The sequence below is a fragment of the Meriones unguiculatus genome, chromosome 5 (assembly GCF_030254825.1).
Source record: "Meriones unguiculatus strain TT.TT164.6M chromosome 5, Bangor_MerUng_6.1, whole genome shotgun sequence".
Lineage (NCBI taxonomy): Eukaryota > Metazoa > Chordata > Mammalia > Rodentia > Muridae > Meriones > Meriones unguiculatus.
Window position 1 is genome coordinate 33216442 of NC_083353.1, and position 25370 is coordinate 33241811.

Consider the following 25370-nt stretch of genomic DNA (forward strand, 5'->3'; position numbering starts at 1 on the left):
ACTCCCGAAAATTAAATGCTAGTTCATGTCACTTGCAGAGCGAAGGAGAAACATTATGATCATGGCAAATGATGTACATATCTTTTAGCAATTTTAATATCTATTCATAACTTAAATGCAACTTTTCGCAATTTAAAACATATAGGTGCTTCCTGAGCACATCAAGAAATACACAGATGTCTTGGTTTTTCTCTGTTCTAATGTCATAGTCATCACAGAAGATGCCAGATGCAGGATGTTTCCTTGCACATACCAAGGGAGCGCATTGTATAACAGTGGGTATTAGCTGATGCCTTCTGTATACATTCACTCTGGCCCTTTCTGTCTGAATGTCAGACCACAGGTTAAGGGCTCTCTACACAAGAGTGCCCACTCCAATTTAGGCGCCAACCAGAAGCCCCAGGTTAATTTTGCCCGTCCTCCTGAACTGCTAGGTCTATCCTGTACTTTACCATTTTACCACCTGGGCTTGATGAAGTTGCTCAAGTGACTCAAAGAACTTGGGGGAATGCTTCTATTTACCGCTTACTACAAACCGTCGAACAGAGGAGGCAGGTGGCAAAACAAAACAGCCTGTATTGGGTGAGATATGGAGGAAGCGCCAGTTTACCCCCATGACCTCTGTGGGAATGCTACCTTCCAGCGATTTCTGCATGCCCACCTATCCAGTGGCTCTCAAACTCTTGCCTTTGGTTATAGTGGTCGTTGTCAATGATTGTTTTTGAGACAGGGTCTTGTTACGTAGCACCGCTGAGTTTGGTCTTGCTATGTAGACAAAGTTGCCCTCAAACTCACAGACATATGCCCATCTCTGCCTTATGAGTACTGAGATTAACGGCATGAACCCCGGCCCGGTGTGGTGGTGCACGACTGTAGTCCCAGCAGTCAGGGAAGCAGAGGCAGGAAGATCTCTGTGAGTTTGAAGCCTGCCTCCTGTACACAGTGAGTCCAAGACAGCCAAAGCTACACAGAGAAACCCTGTCTTAAAAGGAAAAAAAAAAAAAAAAAAAGGCCTGAGCCCTGATGCCCGACTCCTTGTGGATTTTTTTAGGACTCCATTGCTTGTCCACAAATGAAGCCTGGACAGCACTGGAGATGTAACTGGAGACTGTGCCCATGATGTAATGCTGATATACGGGGGGCGGGGGGGAATACATCAAGTCCAGTCTACAGCTATAGTTATCTGGGCATTTTTGTGCAGCATGCTTTCCTCCACAATATGGAGCAAGTGATCTGGCGTGAGGACAGCCATAAGACACACATCTAGACAAGGGCTCCAAGCTGTTCGGGGGTTGGGGGCAAGGGCTTCTATGATCATCTTTGGGAAAATAACCTCGTATTTAAAGTCTACACTGGGAAAGGGATTGTGATGGAAAACCATCATGCATGTGCACTCATGCACATGGTTCCTTTACTATAATGCAGATAAGCCAAAGGGGGCAGGTGAGATGGCTCAGCAGGTATAGACACCCTGGAGCCTGCGTTTGATTCTCAGCACTCACATTGTAGGAGAGAACTGACTCTTGCAAGTTCTTTTCTGACCTGTGTGCTATGGCATGCATAACTCCATCCAAAAAAAAAAAAGTAAAAACATGATAACACTGTGAAACTAAAGTTTTGCATAATTATATACAGAAGCCATGCTTGTACATCCTAGCACTTGAGAGGTTGAGGCAGGAGGATGACAAGTTCCAGGTTGACTGGATTATGTAACAAATACTGTTCCTCCCTCTATCAAGTAAACACCACATCCAAGCATCTTCTGTGTAATTTTCTCAGCTATAGATCCCCAAGGTCCGTTTTACCTTGGTCGATCAGCTTTGTGGCACTCCAGAAGGATCCCTAGCACATACTGCTTGTGAAGTAAAGTTTCTATGTGGTGCTGGATGCTCATGTCTCAGATGGGATGGACTGCCATGTGGTCCTAAGTGAGAGTGGCCATGGTGAGGGTGTCAGAGTGAGCACTTCTGTCCTCTCAGGAAGCAGGGGCTGGTGGGAAGGGGAAGAACGCCACAGTTCTACAATCTCTTACAAAGCGTGCTTCTGAGATAAGACCCCTCCAATAACCCTCCGCCCCCACTCCTAGAGGCCCAGAGCACCCCCTGGTCTCACCACTCTGCAGCCTCTACTGAGACCTTTCAGAGGCTATTCCTGAAAGTCATGAAGAAAAAGGTACATTTTCCTCAGGTCAAATCGGGCCTGTGGAATGCAAAGAGCTGTAGAGGATCAATGGTATCTGGTATAAACTGATTCATAAGAAATAATTATGCCCATTTGGCGCTGTCGCATTGATAGTTTGTGTTTGTTTATCATAGCACCAGAGGTATACCTCAGAGCTTCACACATACTAGACAGGCACTCTGTTGCTGAGTCATCCTGAGTCATACCCAGCTCATAGTCATAATTTACGAGCAGTCATAGTAAGAGTAGCTCTACTGCAGAAATGGGAAGTTACCACACATCATGTCTTTTTACCCTGAAGAGCCACGTGTTAAACATTTACCAAAACACCACTGTATCAGCGGTAGAAAAAAGAAAAGGAAGTGGGAACATGGTTTCATTCATAGGAATGTTATGGAATTCGACATGAAATTTAAGTCTGACTTACAACCGGAAAACGTTATTTAAATGTTTATGTATTTATTTAAAGATTTACTTTTCTTTTAGGTATGTGTGTGTTTATCCATAGACAACTGTGAGTGCAGTTGTCTATGGATTCCAGAAGAAGGTTTCAGATCCGCTGGAGCTCGAGGGACAGGCGGTTGTGAGCCACCTACTGTGGGTGCTAGGAACCAAATTCAGGTTCTCTGTAAGAGCGGTGCACACTCTGCTGAGCTGTGTCTTCAGTCCTATTTTGTTTGTTTGGGAGTGGGGTTAGTTTTTGTTTTTTGAGACAGGATTTCTCTGTGTAGCCTTGGTTGTCCTGGACTCACTTTGTAGAACAGGCTGGCCTCGAACTCACAAAGATCAGCCTGCTTCTACCTCCCTGAGTGCTGGGACTACAGGCAGTGAAGAATCCATATTTATCGAGGTACCATGTATGTAATCAAATGGGCTTTGAATCGGCTATCTAGCTTGTGATCTGATTTAGACTCTCCTAATGAAAACAAGAACAGGGTTCTCTAGATGATAAGAGAAGTCAATGTGAAGAAACAAAGACCCCCAGCTGTAGGATATGGGCTGGTGGTGGGTTGTTTTATAGTGCCAGCTAAAGCAAGTTTTATCTCAGACTAATGAAAACAGATAAGTTTCTATGACATAATTTGGCTAGATTTTAGAGTTTCACAATTTAACTTTACAAAGAAAAAAGTCATCGTTGCTATTGCTCATCACCAATATGTAATTTGATTGACTACACACCAAGTATAGAACCAAGGATAATATAATATAATACAACACAACATAAACCCACCAGGCCTGCTGTCTATTAGAAATAGCCACAAGTACTGGATGCATACTCAGTCTTTGAAGCCACGGTGATATCCAGATAACAATGGGCCTAGTCTTATAATTACTATATTGTTATTAGTCTTTATATAAGATTCTATGTCCTCCCTGTATTATTTATCCTCTGAGCATTTTTTACCATATGTTACATCATGGCTTCTGCAGGTCTGTTTTCATGCGTTATGCTGTGTGAGACTGGGTACACAGGGCCACTTCTGATTATTCCCTGCCGGTCCCCATCTGCTACATATTTAATGCACACCAGTTGACATGAGATGCATGTTATATGAATATTTGCTGAATAAGAGTGAGTTAGTCAGCGTGGATATCGATGGCAGAGTATCAGTGATTCTACTTTGCTTGAGATTTCATAATAGTCATACAAAATAAAAGCAGGCAAGGTGTTCAAATGCTGTTTTTAGAAGTTCTTCAGGGTGGAGTAAGAGTTAAGAGCATTTGCTGTTCTGGTGAAGGATCCAGGTTTGGTTCTCAGAACCCACAAGTTGGCGCGCAACTATCTGTGACTCAGTTTCCAGGAGGATCTGGCAGTTTCTTCTAACTTCTTTGGGGTGTGAAGTCATACATACAAGGCAAAATATTCACATACATAAAATAAAACTTAAACATTTAAAGGAAAGTTCCTCATTATTGCCACTTACCAATAGCATTAATTTTAATACATCAAAGGGATGTTTCAAAAATCGTGTCTCAATTTTGTTTAAAGACTTAAGAAATGTCAACTCAAAAAAAAAAAAAAAGAAAAAATGTCTACTGATTAAAAAAATTGTTTCCCATCCAGTCAGATTGTGGTGGTTTAATAGAAAATGCCTCTCTCCCATATATTTAAATACTAACTTGGTGAACAGTTTGGGAAGGATGAGGAGGTGTGGCCTTGTTAGAGGAGGTGTGTCAATGGGGCTGGGCTTTGCTGTTTCAAAAGCCCACACTATTCCCCGTTGCTCTCTGCCCAACAGCAACTCAGCTACAAGGTTATGAGTGATAACTGTTATTCAAGCCTATAAAGAAAAATTACAAGTGGGGCAAAATACAAAATAAACAGTTTAAGGAAAAAAAGAGAACAAGAAAATTCAACGTTGGAGCCAAGGCTTGTGCTGAAAGAGGTAAAAGGCCTGACACGGAGCCTACCCCGTCTTTCATTTTGATTTATGATATGCCATAAAGTCTGCTTGAAAGTAGCGTATTGCTTCATGTGGCTTTCATTGCATAAAACTAGTAACACATAAAATTTTATTTCTATCTCTTCTGTATGATTATTTTAAGAATTGGACTTTCTAATTTTGTGTGGTTGTATAAGTATGTTTGTGGAACTCACATTGCTTAATTATTAACAGAATTCTTCATCTAAAAATTTGATAAATGGGCTCCTTGAATGGTGATGGCTTTGTCATTCATAACATCTAGAATGGAAATTAAGAGCAGCATTAGGTCTCAATAAATATTCATGAAATGAACATTACATAACTGAATTTAAAGCTAAGTGTCCCTGCAACTAGGCCTACAGCTTAGGTGAAAGCTCACATTCACCACTGTTCCTCCAAAGGCATTCTTTCAGCAGTGTGTGATGCAGAGTTAGTGAAATGGATTAAGGTATTACTATCAGTGAGGATAATTTTAGCTTAGGGAGCCCTAATATCTTGCAATCTCTCAAAACTACTACACACAAATACACACACATTTTTGCATATACACAGATACATATAACACATATACATACACACACTATACACATACAAACACATACACATATACATACACACAAACACACACATACACACACTACACACATACATAAACAGACACACATACATGCAGACACACACCAGCATTTCAGCCAGTGGACTGACCCGCTCCATATTTGTTAGGTTACTTCAACTCTATGAAATTCTTCTCTTTCTGAGAGGTGAGGAGACAACACTTGGCTCTTATCTATACCAGAAAAGGAAAAAAAAAATCATTTGTTAGGCCTAAATTTCTCAACTTTCTTTTTGAACTGTTTTCTATTTTAGTGTGGGTTATGAGCAGTGTAGATAGAAGCCTGGGATATTTGCTTTTTTGCATTTCTGCTTCTTTATACTCCAAGGCACACTGATTGCATGGAAGTTTTCTGTGTGTGTGGTCGCTTTTTTGTGTCTTCTTATATCTCATATAGTTATGTTTTTGCTCAACTTGAGCATTTTTAGTTTTTCTCTTTCATGTGCAATTGATTATGTGTTCTATGGCTTTAACACCTGTAAATTAACCAACTTCTAAACAAAAACATTGTTTAAGCACACGTATAACAGAACATGAATAAACTTTTTGAATGAAACTATTCCCTAGCAATACATTGTTACAGTATTTATATTGTGATGACATCATAAATAATCTAGAGAGAATTTAACATATCCAGGAGAATGTGTGTAGGGCATATGCAAATACGAAATCATTTTATACTAGGCACTTGAGCACCTGTGAATTTTGGTGTCTGAGGAGAGATGAAGGGGGACATCTTGGGACCAATAATTTCTGATACATAGGATGATAATCATCCCATCAGAAAGCTTATTTCCAGTATGATCTCCATTTCTTTGTTTCATTGATCTTCAATTCTCTTTGATACATGAAAAAAATGTGGAGTTTGGAGCCAATAAAGAAAAGAGAAGTATACAGGTAGTGTTTCCAATACAAGCGAGCATGTGGCCTTTAAGAGGAGTCCAAGTTCAATGGGCTGAAAGGTTTTCTGTAGGCACACTATCTCCCCAAGGTCAAGGGAGTTCAAAGAACACAGCAAACTTAGTACAGCATGCCAATGAATTTTGTAAAAGTTATTTGTGTGTGTGCATGGAGACACAGGGCTTGGCTGGTCATTCTGGCCTCCAGATGGCCACAGGATGCAGCCAGTAATGAGTGTGGAACATCCTGAAACACATTATTAATTTAATAAAGCAGAATTGTCTGATTTGTTTGCTTATGAGAAAGAATGTGTCAAAATTTTTCTCTGTTCTCCCTCTTGTATTCTCCTACCCCATGCCAAGTGACCATTACTATTTTTTTTTTTTTTTTTTTTTAGCTACAAGAGCTCATTTTAAAGCCTAAATAGGGTTTTGTTACTGCCAGCCATACAAATGTCTCTAGCTTGTTAGTGTAGCTAAGGACTCTCTCTCTCTCTCTCTGTCTGTCTCTCTCTCTGTGTCTGTCTGTCTGTCTCTCCCTCTCTCTTACACACACACACACACACACACTCACTCATAAACATTTCTTGCAAGGTCTTCACAGGTACCAGCAATAGTTATTTAAATCTGGCTGGGTCAGTGATGCCTGATGAGATTTGTAATTGTCTGGATTAATGTTGAATGACATTAGCAGGAGACACGTATGACAAAAGTTTAACTTCACCTGAGATAACCGCACAGATACCGGTAATATGGAAGGGCTGAGCAGGGTGGTTCCTGGCCATATTCCTGTGCACAAGGGGCTGAAGAAACGAGGATTGTTTTGAGATTAAGGCCAGCTTGGGCTTTATAACAAGACTTGTCTCAAAAACCAAGCAAGTGAACAAAGAAAGAAAACAGAAACAAAAACTAAGAGTCATAAAAGTAAGAAACCATCTAATCATTTTGATATAAAAACAATGATATTTGCTAGAAACAAGGAAAATACACTGAGGAGAGACATCTGAGTGAAAGATGAGCTCCTTATGGACATGTTGCATTCAATTTAGCTGGGATTTCATGGTGGAGATTAAAAAAAAAAGACAAGTGGATACAAGTTGTTTCTATAAAAGGAGTTGTAGGCTGTTTAGAGTAAGGAGTTACCAGAACAGTTTTTTAAAAAAAGAAACGCTAGCACCCAAATAGCAGGCACCAACAGAGGAGCCACAGAGTGCTCTGAAAAGTCAATGTCCTTGGAAGCAAGGTGGTGGCAAGAGTTCCAAGGAGGAAGTGCCCACAACGGAAACACAACAGGTGATTTAATTAAAGCTAGAACGGAAAGGGTAGTAAGGGCTCTGACAGCAGGAAAGCCACGGGTGAACTTTGCCAAGGAAATGTGAGGACTGAGAAGCAATGAAAATAGCTGGGGCCTGGGAAAAAAACTGGGATCAAAAGACAGGTGAACAGAGACTGAAGATCATGCCTTGTGGAGCTTGGCTGTATCAGAGAGAGGCACAAAACAAGGTGATGGGCTGTAGGCTGGAGAGCAGAAGAGGAATTTAACATGATGCTTAAGCCTGTATTTGATCAGTTGCTTTTCTCTGGCTCGCCTCTAAGAGTTTGCTTTTGCCTGTGGCATCCTGCTGAGTTAACAGTATTCTGGGTCCAAAGAAAGCACTGGATAAATACCTGCTGATTGACTGACCTAAATCCCAAAGCAGGATACACCGGTCTCGAGGTCTAAGCAGGGAGATGACATTGCCAATTTAAACCTGTCTTCCTGGTTGCTTCAAGCTACCCATTCTTGGCTAAGCCCTGAGGAGAAACAGCTGACTGCGGTGGTGCTCCGAGTGGCCACAAATCTGTGCGAGAGAAAATGTACTGGAGGAAGCCATCTCTGGCTGGGCTTTCTTTGTCTACCGCTGCTAATCATAGTTCTACTGAAAACCTAGAGGGTCACAGCTTCACCGGATTTTCCATATGCATAAAGGCAGAAATAAAAATTCTTAGGATGAGCTGATGGTTAAGAGCAACAATACAGTGAGAAAAGATATTCAAAGGAACTGTATTTGAGCATCTACTTTTGCCCATTTTGTTTTAAAATTATTAACTTTTTCAGCTATCATACAAAATACTGGGTTTCATTATGGTTAGGTTGGTCTCGGGCTCATCAGTTCTCCTGCCTAAGCTCAGTGGGTGCTGCCCTTACCACCACACCTGGCCTTGGTTGTTACATTTTAATTAAAAATACATCCCCTGCATAGAAGTAGCCCTTGGCAGTTCAGTGTCCAAGTGGGTTTCCTAGTAATGGGAACAGGAACTGTCTCTGACATGAACTGATTGGCCTGCTCTTTGATCACCTCCCCCTGAGGGGGGAGCAGCCTTACCAGGCCACAGAGGAAGACAATGTAGCCACTCCTGATCAGACCTAACAGACTAGGATCAGAAGGAAGGGGAGAAGGACCTCCCCTATCAGCGGACTGGGGGAGGGGCATGAGAGGAGAAGAGGGAGGGAGCTAGAGGAGGGATACAAGATGAATAAACTGTAATTAATATGAATAAAAAATTTTAAAAAACATAATTACATTTCATTGTCATTTGACTCCCCTCCTTTTCCTCCTTTCCATCCCCTTTCTGATCCACTTCCTTCCCCAAATAGTCCTGCCTCCTGATTTCAAGAACAAGTGTAACTTATAGCCCACTAAGAATTCTTTGGCAGGTGTTTCTAGGAAGAATAAACTCAGCTCTCCCCATCTCATGCTGTCACATTACTTTGAACTAGTTACTTTGTAACCAGTTTTGTATTTTTAGCACATCATTTGACTCAGCTATTGTGTTTTCCTAGAAAGTTTTTTATTATTCTTTCTAATATTCAATTTAAAGATCTTAGCCTGTCATTTCTTGGGCAAAGGTTTTTTGAAACCTCCTACAGTTGAAAAAAATATTGTCCAGAGGATCTGTCTTAGTCACCATTCTATGTGACTATGTGTTTTATGTGTCTGTGAGGAGATACCATGACCAAGGCAACTCTTATAAAAGAAAGCATTTAACTGAGGGCTTGCTTACAGTTTCAGAGATTAGCCCATGACCATCCTGACATCAGACAGGCAGGAGTAGTAGCTGAGAGCTTTACATCCTGATCTGTAGGCAGCAGACACACACACACAGAGAGAGAGACAGACAGACACACACAGAGAGAGAGTGAAAGAGAGAGAGAGAGAGCTGGGCCTGGCACTGGCTTTTGAAGCCTGGAAGCCCACCTCTGCAAATCCTCCGACAATGAATGCTATACCACTCCAACACTTCCTAGTCATTTCCACAGTTCTGCTAATTGGGGACAAAGCATTCAAAAGTATAAACCTATGGGGGGTCATTCCCATTCAGACCACCACAGGGTCATATTTTATCCTAGGCCTAAATTTATAATTCAGTGGCTCAGGGACAGATTAGGCTCTTTCCTCTTCGGGTTTGCCTTACAGTAGGTGGATATTTTAGAAAACAATGCTATTCTTATACAATACAAAACTAAGGGAGGATAAGCAACACAAAGAAAATGAATGAGAGAACAGACTGAGTGGTAGGGCTGGAGTAGAGATGGGTGTAACTAGTTCAGATTAGGAGAAGTCTTTTGTCAAGAGATCTGAGTAAATGTAGCAGCAGATTTGTGGAGAGTGAGAAGCAGAAAGGATGTGAAAATGATTCATGGTTGTGATGGTTGGTATTAATTGTCAACTTGGTGTCCCTGACAACCCTCTGGGAGTGTCTGTGAGCCTTAACTAAAGAGGGAAGTGTGATCCTGAAGGATCTCTCAGGCTCTCTTTCTTGGCTTGGGGCCCTGGGCTGTGGTGGTTTCAATAGACTCATGGGTTTAATGCTTGGCCTGTAGGGATTGGCCTTGTTGGAGGAATTATATCACCATGGGTGTGGGCTTTGAGGTCTCCTATGCTCAAGATACACCCAGTGTGGCACACAGTCTCCTCCTTGCTGCCTGTGGATCAAGATATAGTACCCTCTGCTACTTCTCCAGCACCATGTCAGCCTGTATGCTACCGTGCTTTCTGTCATGACAATGATGAACTGAAGCTCTGAAACTGGAAGCCAGCCTAATTAAATGTTTTCCTTTATAAGATTTGTTGTGGTCATGGTGTTTCTTCACAGCATTGGAACCTTAACTAAGACATGGTATGGATAAAAAGGAGAAATCTGTCTCTCTCTGTGTTGATTGCAGCTGCCAGTGTGATCAGCTGCCTCACGCTCCAGCTTCCGTGTTTCCTGCCACAATGGATTGTACTGTGCTTAATGTGTGAGGGAAGGATGATCACAGGCATGTTAGAATCATGTTGGGCCCTTTAGAATTTTGAATTTATTCTGCATGTCGTGTGGGAGTTGCATTACTCAGCTCAGGCTATCCCAGCAACACCACAGACTGAGTAGCTGATGAATGAAAAATTTCATATCACCGTAGTTATTAGAGAGCAGATAGGTTCTGGTGAGGTTTGTTTTCTTAGCTTGCAGAAAAACCTTCTGCAGGAGTGTTGTCAGGAGTGCCAGGACAGAGAAGCTGGCTACTAGGTGTGGTCTCTCTTCTTAGGAGGGTACTGAATATATGGGAAAAGGGCTCTACACATATGCCTTGATCTCTCCTTAAACATTCCCATAGAGTCCTCATTTCCAATCCAGTCACAATGGAGTTAGACTCTCAATGTAGGGATTTTTGAGGACACAAATATGTAGCCTGTAATAATAATATGATCTATCTACATTTGTAAAAGCCCATTGGCAAGTGTAGTGCTCATCCTTTAATCCCCACACTCAGGAGACAGAGATAGTTAGAGCTCTGTGAGTTTAAGGCCAGCCTCAAGACTTTGTCTCAACAACGTTGCAGAATATCAGTTTGGTTACTGTGTGATGAATAGGTCATATGGCAGACAGCACAAAAACAAGAAACTAGTTATAAGTCCAAAGTAATGGTCCAGCTAAGAGAGAGTGATAGTTCAGAGCAGAGTAAGAGTTGTAGAAATGAGATGATGAGTGTATCTGGGTCACACTCTGAAAAGAGAATAGAAAGCATTTGCCATCTGCAGATGGATGGAAGAATGCTGGTAAGAAAGAAATGACCATGGTTTGAGGTCTGAGCAACAGAATGTGTGGTGATGTCATGAACTCAGAGAAACAAAAGGATTGGTGAAGGATCAAAAACTATATTTTAGACATATTAAAACTCAAATGTTTCTTACCCTGACATGCAGCAAATTTGAAAGGACAGAAGAGAAATTCGTGGGATGTTTATTCATAGCCAACTTTCATAAGGACATCCATTTCATGAAGATTTTCTATTACTTTGTTATTTGCTTCTAAAATTAGCTATAGGTCAACTTAGCAGTCCAGTAGCAAGTAGATAGCTCTCAGAGTCACAGGAAAGCTGAGGAACCAGAACTTACTCTAAACTGATCCCAAGAAGAAAACCAACAATTTGTATCTATGTATCATGCATGTATATATGTATGCATATATGTATGTGTATATGTATGTATATGTATCTATCTATCCATCTTCTATCTGCCAATCTGTCTGTCTATCTATCTACCTACCTATATGTCATCTGCTTGTCTATTTATCTATCATCTATCTTCATCATCATAAATATCTATCTACCTATTTATCTATCATCTCTGTTTGCCTCTCTATCTCTCTATCTAGCTATGATCTGATAGTCAATCAGATAATTTACTTGGAGAATTGACTCACTTGATTACAGAGACTGAAAAGGCCCCAAATATGATGACTTGAAAGTTGGAGAACCAGGCAAGCCAGTATCATGGCTCATTCCAGGTCTAAATGTTCTACAACTAAGGAAGATAATAGTGTAATACTATAGGGAAAAGAAGCCTGAGATTACAAAGAGACTCTAGTATAGAATTCAAGGTTCAGACACTCAGGGCATGAAAAGCAACAACAGCAACAACACACAAATTGAAGACAACTGTCTCAGGAACAAAGAAGTCACGTTCACCCTTCACCTTGTGTAGGCTACCAGCTGGCTGGTTGGTTCCTGCCCACACTGATGCCTGATCATCCCCCCAGTTTATCATATCAATCAACACAGTAGACATGCTCATCAAATGCCCATCCACCTCAGTTTCTTTTTCAGAGAACGAAGGGCTCAGTGCCTACAAGGGCATTGGAAATAATGAACCCCTTAACATAATCAAGTTAAAAACCCAAATCACTCCTTCCAATAACTGGGTGGTCATTAGCACTGACATTTGCTTTTCTTGTCCACTTCGAATGATGTGCAATGTAACCATGGTACTTTATGGCAGGGCAAATCAGTTCATGCGGGAAGTAAAAAAATAGATGAATGAGCATGTAGTTACCGGCTCTAGCGTGTAACTCAGTCCCCAGTTGCTGTGTGCTTTCTGGAATTTTGAAATGTCACACCACATGTTGTGGTAGCAGCTGGGAGACAACAATCTGGGACTGAGCTGTAGCAGTCTATAAGTATTTGCCGCATATCAACCCCCTTTGGGTTGCCCCCATGCACACTCCTAGAGCTGGATTTTACTATTCACAAGCATTTCTCCGTTTAGTCAGGTTGGCAAGATTATCCATCACAATCACTAGGGCAAGGCTGCTTCTTCAGGACAGAAGCAAACTATCTTAACGGAGTTAAAAGCTGAGGGTGAGCAGACATAACGAGAGTGATTGGTGCTAGCTATGAGGAAATAATGTTATAGTGAATTCAAGAAGGTATTGAAGGAAATTCAAGAATACTTCATGCTTCTTCTTCTTCTTCTTCTTCTTCTTCTTCTTCTTCTTCTTTTTGAAACAGGATTTATCTGTGTAGCCCTGACTTGCCTCAGACTCCAGAGATCCTCCTTTCTGTGTCTCCCAAGTGTTGTGATTAAAAGTGTGCACCTGTGCACCTCCACTTCTGGTACGTGTGGTGCTTCTTAATGCTGGTGTACGCACAGCCCAACGTGAAAGAAAAATGCCACCAACACTGAGCAAGGAGCTGCTTCATCAAGATGAAGCTGTGTGTGAACTTGGGGCTAAGGGCACAGGACCTAAACAGAAGTGCCTCCTTTGAGTTCTTAGCCTGAGATCTGTCTCTCCAAGCCTCTCGGTAAGTCTATACACTGTTTGACATCCTTTGAATCCCTTGAAATTAGTAGTAAAGATCATCAACACTGATGAGGTCTTGCAAAAGTAAGACTGTCACACCTACCCATGCTTTCTTTACTGTGTGTGTTTCCATACGCAGCAGGCTTTCTTGTCCTCTCCGCTGTCTATTATTTATGCAGTATACTTTAACACGGTTTAGTTTAAATATTAGTCCAGAGCTTATGGACTATAAAGACAAGACCATGGCATAATTCCAGGAGAGCTGGATTTTATTCAATCTAGGTGAGGCTTCAGCTCTTTTCTTTATATGGGAAAAGACAGAAAGACAGTCACTTTAAGTTAAGGGGAAGCTTTCTTTCTTTTTTTTTCTTTTTTCTGAAACTAAGTATGGAGAGTTCACAAGCTGATATTTGGCTGCCAGAAGTTTGGCTTACCAGGACATGATGATTCATTCTGGCCACATGGCAGTTAAGCCCCTCTCCATATTTGGAGAATTCCCCACTTATGGATCTTGGGGAGGGCAAAGAAAGACTTTTTCCCTTCAGTCTGAGAACACTGGACACTGAGTAGCATCCCTCAAGGACATAAGCTGATGATTCACATCTGTGCTTTGTCCAGAATTAATGATGCCAGGAGACCAGAACAGCAGTTTTGCTGCTTGGGACTGTGGCAATGACAGCAAAAGCCGAATTTCATTTACTTTGATTTCTTAGGCGAATTCAAGTTGGGCCCTCCAGCCCTTTCAGTGAGTCTGCACCTTTGTCAATATCTTTTCAGTAAGGTCCCATTTTGCTTAATCATAGCTAGAGTTGCTAGAAACCATGAACCCCAAGCATTTACTGAGGCAATTCCCCATATTTCATACTATTATAAGTTCTTTTTTTTAACTAAAAAGTGTATAAAAGTCATTAATAGACTTCATTTTGTAAAATAGTTAATATTAAGTAAAGTATATTTATTATTTTATGCATATTTATTAATATCACTATTTCTAGGACATCAACTTTGAGGGTCACCAAGGTGAGAAGCAAAATGTGTTTTGTATAATTAGAATTCATCTACTCAATGGAGGAAAGAGAAAGAAACCGGTAAGCCGATTATGACACCAACTTTGAAAGTAATAAGGCTTCAGTGTTTCTATGTGTAGACAGAGGGGCTAAAATGCATCTAGCTATCATAAAGGCAATCAGAGAAGTGCTAGAAATGATCAGAAGCCCGCCAATTTAGGTTTGTAAATGATATGGGCATGTAATTAAGATTGCTTTTCCCTGTCAGTTATTTGCTTTTATTTTTGTCAACTTGATACAACCTAGAGTCATCTGGGAAGAGGAAATCTCTATTGAGAAAATACACACACACACACACACATTCACACATATACACACCATACATACACACACATATACACACATACATACATACACAACACTCACACATATACATACACATAAACACATATACACGTACACACATACACACATACACACACACACTCACACATACACATACACATAAATACATACACACATACACACACACACACACACACACACACACACACACCTGCATTAGATTGGTCTGTAGGCAAGTCTGTGGGGAGTTTTTGCATTAATGACTGATATGGGCAGTCCTAGCCCACCATGCCCCCCCTTGGACTGCAGGTCACGCATTGTATAAGAAAGCAAGCTGAGCAAGCTATGGGAAGCACTCCAGTAAGCAGCTTCCTCTGTGGGGTCTGTGTCAGTTCATGCTTCCTTTCAGTTCCTGCTTTGGCGTCTCTCAGTGATGGACTGTGATTGGGACACACACATCAAATAAACACTTTCTTCCCCAAGCTGCTTTTGGATGTAGTCTTTATCGCAGCCATGGGAAACAAACTAGGACACTTTGATTAGAAAGGGGTCCACATTACTCAGGACTTGTTTTGCTTCAAATAATGAAACTATATTCAGATGGGTTTTTATATTAAAAAATGTGCTGGCATTACAGGAACTGGTTTTGCTTTAAACATCACTAAACTAATAGACAGGCTTTCCAAAAGCCCAGGACGCGGTCTACCTCTCCCTTTCCCTTTCTTGGTGGTGCTGTGCTCCACTGCCTCCGTGCTCAGGAAGCAGTCACCTGCTGCTAGCAAGGCAGCTGCAAGAACCTGGCTTTAGTTCTCACGCTCTCAGTAATTGATTTTCTCCAGTGGTTATTAAAGAGTTTTTGCGACTGATTTAAATCTTTCTAGCGTGGATCATGTACCCATTTCTAACCAAAGAGGTAGATATTGCTACATTTCCATAGCAGATTTATATGCTCATCACTTGCCTCTTGCAATACTTTGGCTCTAGCACAACTCATAGCAGTTTGGTCATTCAACAAAGACTTGTTAACAGAGGGTGAGGAATGAGATGATAGTCACGTGTAAACACCGGTCATTTCATTTGAAGGCCTTAAGCTCCTAGTACCATTTCCTGTACTCAAACTCTTCTGTGCTGTTAGCAACTGATGGCTGCGAAGCTTCTCTCAGTTAGAGAACTGTTCCGCTGCCAATGGTGTAAAAGCTCTTTCCTTGTGTTTTAAAAATATTGGCTTCTGCTCTACTCTCTGGAGTACAGCATTTGTCCTTTTCCACTGAAATATGACATTTCTTAAAGTGTTTGGGGTCAGTATCACAAAAGTGTATCACTGATCTAGAATTCCTGCATTTCCAGCTATTTTGCAAATGACATATTTTTCAGAACCTTTACTCTCTTGTCTTGCACACTTGTCTACCGTCATGTTCTCATTTTTCTGTTTTTTTTTAACCATAGTGCAATAAATTATATTTCTGTGAAAGACTATGTTTGAGTTATAAAAAATCAAGCCAAGTTATATTATGAAATCAAGATGGTAATTTTGTAATTTTCTTAACTGGGACCTATTTTTCTCATATAACTAGAACATCGGTGTTTGGATTTGGAAGTAAATAAAACACAGTAGGCTTCCTCTCTATCTATCCACCCGTTCCTTCTCTTCTTCTCTCCTCCCTTCCCTTCCCTTTCTTTCCCTCTTATTTTTTAAATAATTTATTTAACTTTATTTTATGTGCATTAGTGTGAAGGTGTCAGATTCCTTGAAACTGAGGTTACAGACAGTTGTGAGCTGCCATGTCAGTGCTGGGAATTGAACCCAGGTCCTTTGAAAGGGCAGACAGTGCTCTTAGCCACTGAGCCATATCTCCAGCCCCCCTTTTTTTAAATGATAATTTATTTAATCTTTCCCTGTTATTAAGAGAAAACTCTAAAGCTACATTAACATACACCATCATTTTGTGCCCACAGTGTTTCAGTTTTCTCGTCACCTTGTTATTCTCCAAACCATCCAAACGATTTTTTTTTCAATGCAGTTTATTCAGGAACCTTGAACAATCATCGGACCCTGGGGAAAGCCAGCCCACAGCATATATAGCCTCTGGGTAGCCAACCCCAGCGTGCCACGTGGGCAATGCAGATCATCCAAACGATTTTTAACTCATCCAGAGCTAATGTAATTACTAACATGTTTATGTTTATCAGTTTACTATTTGTTTGTATTTGAGTTGTTTTCATTTTCTTGTCTTAGATTACTGTTTTGGATGTTTTAATTCTTCTATTAGCTTTATCAATGTACATTTTTTGCTTCTCTTAGTCATTTACCTACTGATTACGACATATGTATCCTTGACTTAGCAGATGCTAATGAATATTAGCACTGTTATTAGTCCCAGAAAACACACTATATTAAACCTTTAAAATTGTACTTTATTACATAACTTATAAATATTAATAACGACGAGAAATTATTATGAGCATGCTACAGTCAACCAATGTTAATCTTCAGTGTATCATCTGTGAACTCTGTCCTTCAAGAGTTAGTCTTGGGGCTGAAGGGATGATAGCTCAGCCATGCATGCTACTCATACAGAGGACTCAAGTCTGGTTCCCAGCACCTACATCAGATAACTCACAGCTTCAGGGATCAAATGCCTCTTGCAGTCATATGCATATACCCTGCTCCCTGCATATACATGCATAATTAAAGCTATAAGTAAAATATGTTAAAACGGGTTCTAATTATCTGACCTATCATTATGGAAACAGTCTCCTGCATAATGGCTTACCTTCATGAAGTGGCTTGGCTGCTATATTTGAATTTGCACTCTCTTGCACCTCCAAAATGTAGAAATGTTCACGCTGCACTTTGATCACTCTCCGGACACTATAATTAGCATAAACGAAATTAAGTATATAGTATAAAATATGGGCAGTGTTCAGCGCCTCAGCAGAACCTAAGTGATTCCTAAACATATAAATGTGCAAGTCAATTTCTTAAATTGAAAACTTGGGGTAGAGCCCAGAACTGAGCACATTACTTGGAGAAACTTCCTAAACTCAGTGGGATATCTAAGAATTGTATCTTCATTTCTAAACATGGTTTTACCTTTTCTGCTATTAAATTTGTGCTTGGCTATTATCACTCACATGGTTCATTAGCATTCCTGTGCTTTTTTATTTTTTTACAGCTATTGATACACCAGGTAAAACAAATGTATACATGTCCTAGGTTCTGACCTACCTGTGAGAAAGTTTATTTGACTTTGAATCCTTAGAGACTGCTGTAGTCCCAGGTATATGCTGGATATTTGAGACGTAATTGTTAAGAAAGGCAGTGAATAAATACAACCATTTTGCGTTTTGCTCAAACATCAAACTACATTCATCCTTAAGGACATGGCAGATACATGCTTCAAGACAAGCAATATGTTTTTATAGCTAAAAGTAAGCATGTTAAATGACTCTAATGACTCATAGACAACACAGCCAATTGAATTAGGACGAAAGAAGTCAAAATTTACGGTAAAACAGTTGTGGAGCAGATTACTCTTGTGCTTACTCAATATTTCAAAAACATTGTCAGTGCCATCTTCTTCAATTGTCTGTAGACACCACATGAGTTGGTTATGATACTGAACTAGTGAAGAAAATAAAAACAGATTTTGTCTTATTTATTAAAAATGAGCTCAGTTTAAGACAGAAAGTACATGTATGGAGAACAGACAAAAATGTTGCTTAAATAAAGTGCTTAGAACTTTATTTAATCCAGAATAGAGCTATAACTCAAAAATGACAGCAACTACCCAGTTCAACCTAATATTTTTGCAAAGAAGAAAAGTTGGATCAGAAAGTAAACTTCTCAAAAAAAAAAAGGCGTAAAAAACAAAATAAAACAAAACTGGGCATGTCTTTAATCCCAGCACTCAGGAGGCAGAGACAGATGGATCTCCGTGAGTTGAGGCTGGCCTGATCTACAGAATGAATTCCAAGACAACAGGGCTACACAGAAAAATCTTGTCTCAAACAAACAAAACAACAAAAATAAAAAGCCCCCTCCCCCCATAACAACAATAACAAAAGGAAACTTCTTGTCCAAGGTCATGTGGTTAGATTCCAGCCTCTCAATATAGGCCTTTGCCTGTAGAGGAAGGGACTTCCTACTTTTGGCTAATGAGGTTCCCTGTCTTTGGTTTTTTGAGACATGGTTTCTTGGTGTAGCCCTAGCTGTCTTAGAACTCTGTAGACCAGGCTGGTGCTGAACTCACAGAAATCTATCTATCTCTGCCTCTCAAGTGCTGGGATTACAGATGTGTGTCACCCAGCCTTGGGTTCCCGTCTTAACAGGGGAAGAAGGAGGAGGAAGAAGGGGAGGAGACTGTTATTTTGCCTTTAAAGAGAAAGCTTGGTTAACTAATATTCCAATGGTCTTATTTTCCTAAATAGTGTGCAGGTTCTGAATGTAAAAGGACCACATTTCAGTGCTGAGATTTACATGAGCTGTTTCTAGAGGAAAGGTAGTTTGAGTAAGCTATATGGAGGATTTACTACCTAAGCTGAGACATTTTGGGGAGTGAGAGAAGGTACTAGTAAAAATTATGCAGGAAAAATAGCTATGGGCCAGACATTTCCCCAGTGAGGGTAGATAGCCATCCTAAATGAATGTGCATTTGTTTTGTTGTAAATTTGGCAAGAATTCTAACAGTGGGTGTTAGGACAGGGCCTTGCATTTTCTATACCAGTATGTGTCTTAAGTAGTAAGCAAGGTCTGCGATTTGGACTTAGTCCAAGCAAATAAAGCATTCCAAATGTATGCAAGCAGAACTGTGCGTTCACTATACCATTGAGTTTGCTAGGATTAGTCACTAGAGCAGGGATCACGTCTCAACTAGGTTGGGGAAAGTACATACTGTTTTGAGCACATCACCTCTCCAATTGCATTACTAATCTTGAAAGCAATGCAAATGGTTTTGTTTTCTTCATAACTCGGGTCACATTCCATTGCGTGGTGACGTAAGAGCTTTCACCAAGCATGGGATGCTAATGAGCAGCCTGAGAGATCAGTTCTAAAGTCTCACCTTTGGTCACAGGCAGTCAGAATTTGGAATTTAAGAACATGGAGTCATTTGATTTGCAAGGTTAATTGTTCACCTGTTTACTTTTGGCATATTTTCTAGGAGGTTAAACTGGAAAAGCCAAGTGTAGTTCATGGTCCACTTGTCTGAGAGAAAAGGAAAATAAACCCCTGGGTCCTTCAGTATTTTTCCTATCACATTTGAAGTGGCGAGTATGGCCAGCACAGTGCTCCTAGGCAGACAGCTGAGGTATCTTGACTTTTGCTGCGGTCAGTCACTTCCAGGCTAGATATATGTCAGGACCATCTAGGCTCAGTTTACAGACCCAGATGCACAGGCTATGCTTACAGCCACTTAAGTTATCATCCCAGTGGTGTTTAGTGAACATTGAAGATCATTCCAGTGTGCAGGCAAGTTTGAAAAATACCACCCATGGAAGCATCTCTAATTCTAGCTCTGGAGGTACAGCAAATGATTTGCAGCCTTTGAATTCAGTGCTCCAAGATGTTTGAAGGCCTGAGCATCAAGTTACAAACCTGACTTGATTTATCCAGCCTTAGTAACCAAACTTTTAGAAGAGACCAAAGCAAGGAAAGGGAAGACATTGACTTTGAAATAAAGGAGACTTTATTTTTATAACAGGACCAGGAACATATTAGCTCGACAGACTTAAACAAGTTACTTATTCCCACCAGCTCTCAGCTCCGGGTTTGGAAAATGGACCAATGATGCCTGTTACTGAAGTGATATCCTTGCATGCTTAGTTAATCAAAGTAAGCTTTCTCTTTCGTCTGATCTGGTGTTGGAAAATTCCACGTCTGGACTGATCTAGCTCTCTAAATGACTATATCCTGCTGCTTGGCCTCTCCTTAGTTCATGGGGGTGCTTTCTCAATGACCATATTCTTCCCCTAATTCCAGTCCAAGGTTTTCACTACCCTACCTGCTGACAGAACTTTACATTTACAATTGTGTGCCCATTTCTTCTAGATTAGCTGTTTCTAGGCTCAGGGTCTTTGCCAAGTGGCAAGCTCAAGAATGTCTAAGAATCCTTACCGCTGTTTAATGTAATCACACACATTGCATGCATTAATTTCCTTTGGCAGCCCCTTTGCTTGAGTCTCTAACTGGACTATCACCCATTTCTCTTTCACAGTTAGGTTTTTTGTATTTTTTTTTCTCATTCAATTGAATTTATCGTGCACTTATGTTCAAGTCCTTTGGATCTACACAGAAAAATTTCAGTATAAAAAGGTAACTAGTGTAACGACAAGCACAGTTCTAGGACTTGACTATACCCATACCATTGTTTTGACTCATCAAAATATAGTACTTTTATCTAGGTGTGGTGGTGTACACTTGTAATCTCAGTACTTAGGAGGCAAAGACAAAAAACAAACAAAAAAAACCCAAAACAAAACAAAAAATAAAACATTGCTTCAAGTTTGAAGCCAGCCTGATCTATACTGTGAATTCCAGGCCAGTGAGTCATACACAGCAAGACATTGCCACGAACACAAAACAAAACAAAAAAACAGAAAGTAAGTCTATACAACATATTTGTATTTACTCATGCCATAGCATAATATCATTATTAAGGAACATGATTTTAACGTAATTTTAAGGTGGAAACTGGAGACAGAAATAGTAATATGCTGTTTTAATATGTGCTGGACACTCATGTGGGCCATAGGTGATAATTCATTATTAATTTTGTTTTGGTAATTTTTCAAAATTCTATTCTTTTTCCTTCAAATATAGCAAGACCTGTGTTGGGAGTGTTATTGTGTATCTGGAGAGAACTCCATGAATTTCTTTAGTATTATCTATTGAGAGGGTATTTCCCTACTTTCAATTCCTATGTAAATATAACAAAATTATGAACAGCAAGTCTAAGAGAAAGAATTGGCTGGCCATTGTTACATTCTGTGTCATGGAGCAATTGGGAAGATTTTGTCTGTGCAGCCTGTTTATTCCCTGCTCTGTGTTTCAGCCCCCTTTCCCCTCTGTGTCCTTCTTGTCTGTGTGTCGGCAACTTGGTCTTGCATTTTTAGAGCTGTGAATAGAAAGTGGCAGGTTCTACCAGAGGCTGCTGAGTTATATATGACTACTGGGAGAGAAGAGAAGGAGGAAGCGGAGTTGGGGAAGGGGAACAGGAAGGAGTGGAGGGGAAGGGGAGGGGAAATATTGTTCTGTCACTTTGAGAATTTCAGAAGTAATACCCTGCCACCTGCACACTCATGACCAGCTAACATTGAAGTTGTCAGGTCTCCTTAGGGCTGGCTTCATGAAACCTGAGAAGGAGGAAACAAAGCTATCATTACTAAACCTATATACCCACTAGTGAGCCTCTAGTACCTTTGTGCTGGTTTCTTAGGGTGCTCTCCGCTGGGCCCCCAACGAATTCTTCTGATATGGGACAAGAAGCTATGAAAGTTACATGCTGAATTCTCATAGAATGCAAGGGGCCATTTATGTCACATGCCATTAGAATCCTAGTGTTTGCTTTTCAGGACAACAATCCAGATAAACTAATTGTTGTCAATGTGTCTTGTATAAATGGGAAAAGCAAAATTCTTCTGCCAAATCCTCTATGCATGCTTGTACCGTGGCTCTATGGCAATAACACCACTGCTTCGCATCCAACTCACTGGTGAGTAGTGGTGGAAACAGAGGCCAGGAAAACAGGGAAGGATGTTCCAAAAAATCAAAGAAGAAAATTCTTTCCAGCAGGCAGGACCTTGGGGCTTCCTTTAAACACATTGCGTGGGCAGCTGTCTTCTCTAGCTGTCTCTCTATATGACCAGCCCATCTGGGCACTTTCACCCTGCCCAGCCAGAAAAGAATGAGCATCATTGTTTACTTTTAAGTTTTTATGAAGAATGCCTTGGGCTTTTTGGATTGCATCATCTGAATCTCAATAACAAGTAAGTACATGGCATTGTTTGGTGGATTCCTTTATCCGTAAGGCTATGCAAGCAACATACAATCATTGGCACAACCACTGCAGCCCTGTGTACTTTCTTGTCTCCTGAATTTAGTTGGGTAATCTCTGTCTGTCAGCACATTTCCCAAGGACTGCTTAGAGCGGGTCATCATAAAGAGGAACTTATTTTGAAACCAGGATATTTACTTTGTTGCAGATCTTCTAGAAGATACACTTAATTTAAAGATGAAATTGTTTTCTTTTGGCTCCCACCTAGCTCCTTGGAAATCAGAGATCCTCAGGGTTCTTTGAGTTTAGAATAAGACAGAGAGAAGGTGAGATGCTATACCAGATCTGTATTTTCATGTGTGCTTTCTTACTGTTTAAATGGTACTTGTATTGTTGCTGAAAGTGTCTCTTTATATTCAAGATCAACTGAACTGTTGACATATTATCAAGCTGAGTAGGTAATGGTGGTACATGCCTTTGATCCCAGCACTGGGAAGGCAGAGGCAGGGGGATCTCTGTGAATTTAAGATCAGCCTGGTCTACATAGTGAGTTACAAAACAGCAAAGGCTACATAAACAAAACAAAACAAACAAAACAAAACATGTCAGGTTAATAATGTGCTTGAGATTAGAAACTTAGAGGTTTAAAGTAATTTTTCTTTCCTTAAAATTTGTTTTTCTGCCGGGCACAGTGGTTCATGCCTGTAATCCCAGCACTTGAAGAGGCAGAGGAAGGCAAATCTGTGAGTTTGAGGCCAGCCTTCTCTGCAGATAAATCCATGACAGCCAAGGCTACACAAAGAAACCCTGTCTCAGAAAAAAAAATGTGGAATTTGTTACCTTTCTCTTTAACACATCCATCTTTGACTTAAGGCAAAGCCAATTACTCTTACTGCTTTTTGGTTATTAAACCTCCTATACCACATTTATACTTAAACAAATGCTCTAGTGAGAGCCATCATCTTTATTTCATGGTTCCTGATATATGTGTCTGCCCGTAAATGTCTGTGTCAGATTGATGAAGCAGGATCTCAGAGGAAGCGAGCAGGGAAGGACCTAGTTAGAGAAAAATACAGTCCATGCTGAGGATGTTTGGGCAAGTTAGTAGCTCCAGTTGTAGAGAACATTCACAGGAGAGCAGCTGCAGATGAGAAGGTTTCCCGTAGTTGCAGGGAGAAGGGATGCTGGGATTATGCTGCTGCTGCTGCTGCTAGGAAACTGAGGAGAACAGAACCCAAACGCAGAGTCATCAAAGCGGTGAAGCTCACAGACCCTTACAATCCTGATGCCGTTGTGTGAAGTGCTAGTCCTGCGTACAAGCATCAAGGCACCTACATTTTACTATTCGCACAGCAACATCTTCTCTTTCTAAAAACTTAAAGTGAATGTCTTTTTAATCTAGGGAATAATGCTATGTAATTTTATCATTGATCATTATGCTTATTGTTTTGAATAAATTTATTTCAGGAGTCAAATTGGAAAAAGAAAGAAAAGGTGAAATTTTCGAAGGATTTTTTTTGAAACCCAGAGTAAAGTTTTCAATAGAAAGACTTTTTTTTTTTTTTTTTTTTTTTTAGCATTGAGTTTTCTCCACTGAAACGAGCATCGAAAGTGTCTGGACTGGATGTGGGTCAGGCTCACATACCTGCATGTTCTCCACAAGCTGATGGAAGCAGTCAGAACAGAGCTGTGAGAAACAGGGCTCCAAGAGCCTGGGGCATAGATCATTAAGAGCTGGAGTCACACGGAGCCACCCCCAAAGTAGAGATGGTGTGGACACAACTGAGTTATCCCCTCTAAGCTACTGGGTTCCACTGGCCAACGGGAAGAGTCACCCCGCAAGTGGATGGAACTGACTACCGATGAGGAGACCAGGAAAGGGTCAGCACCTAAACCAAACACACTGCTTCAGAGTTTGAAACTTGGTTGTTGAAAATGAGGATGATGAGATCTCCAGAGTTGAAGGCAGCCAGGCTGTCCTGTGAAAAGACTCAGAAAATCGTGCAGAATACAACAGGCCATGTGTGTTTTTTATCTCACCTCTTCCTATGCCCTCTCTCTTCTCACAGTCTACAGTGACCACTGTTTCCCTGCATTCTTCTATGAGTTTCCACTGCCCTGTAAGAAAACAACTAATGTTTGTCTTTCTGTAAAATCCTTTCTTCAAACAAGACAACAACATGCACACTAGGTGAAAGCAGTCGATATTTGCATTTTGATGCAGATTCAGAGAGGAAAAAAAGAATATACATACAAGAAGCATACAGACTGAGCAGGCTTCATTTAGGAATATATATATATATATATACATATACACACATGAATATATATATGGCATATATATATATGCATGTAACAACAATCCATGAAAGAGCACATAATTTGACAGAGTGCAAGAAGGAATATGTGGGATAGATTGGAGGGATGAAATGGAAGAGAAAATGATGTAATATATTATAATTGAAAAAATAAAGAACTAATAGAAGAAAAGGAATGTACCCGAACAAATAGAGTGCCTTTCTAGTCAAAGCAAAGTAGTCTAACTTGGCTTACAAAAACGTTGTTCTTCTTAGCCAGGCAGTAGTGGTGTGCACCGCTAATCCCAGCACTTGTGAGGCAGAGGTAGGCAGAATTTTGGGTGTGAGTCCAGCCTGTTTTATGGAGAGAATTCAAGGGCAGCCAGGGGTACACAAAGAAATCCTGTCTAGAAGAACTCAGCATCAGTTAGGAAGGACAATTAGCTTGCTGCTGTGTTAAAGACGTGTGCATTTGATGCGCTGCAGCTGCCTTTCTTCCCAGCA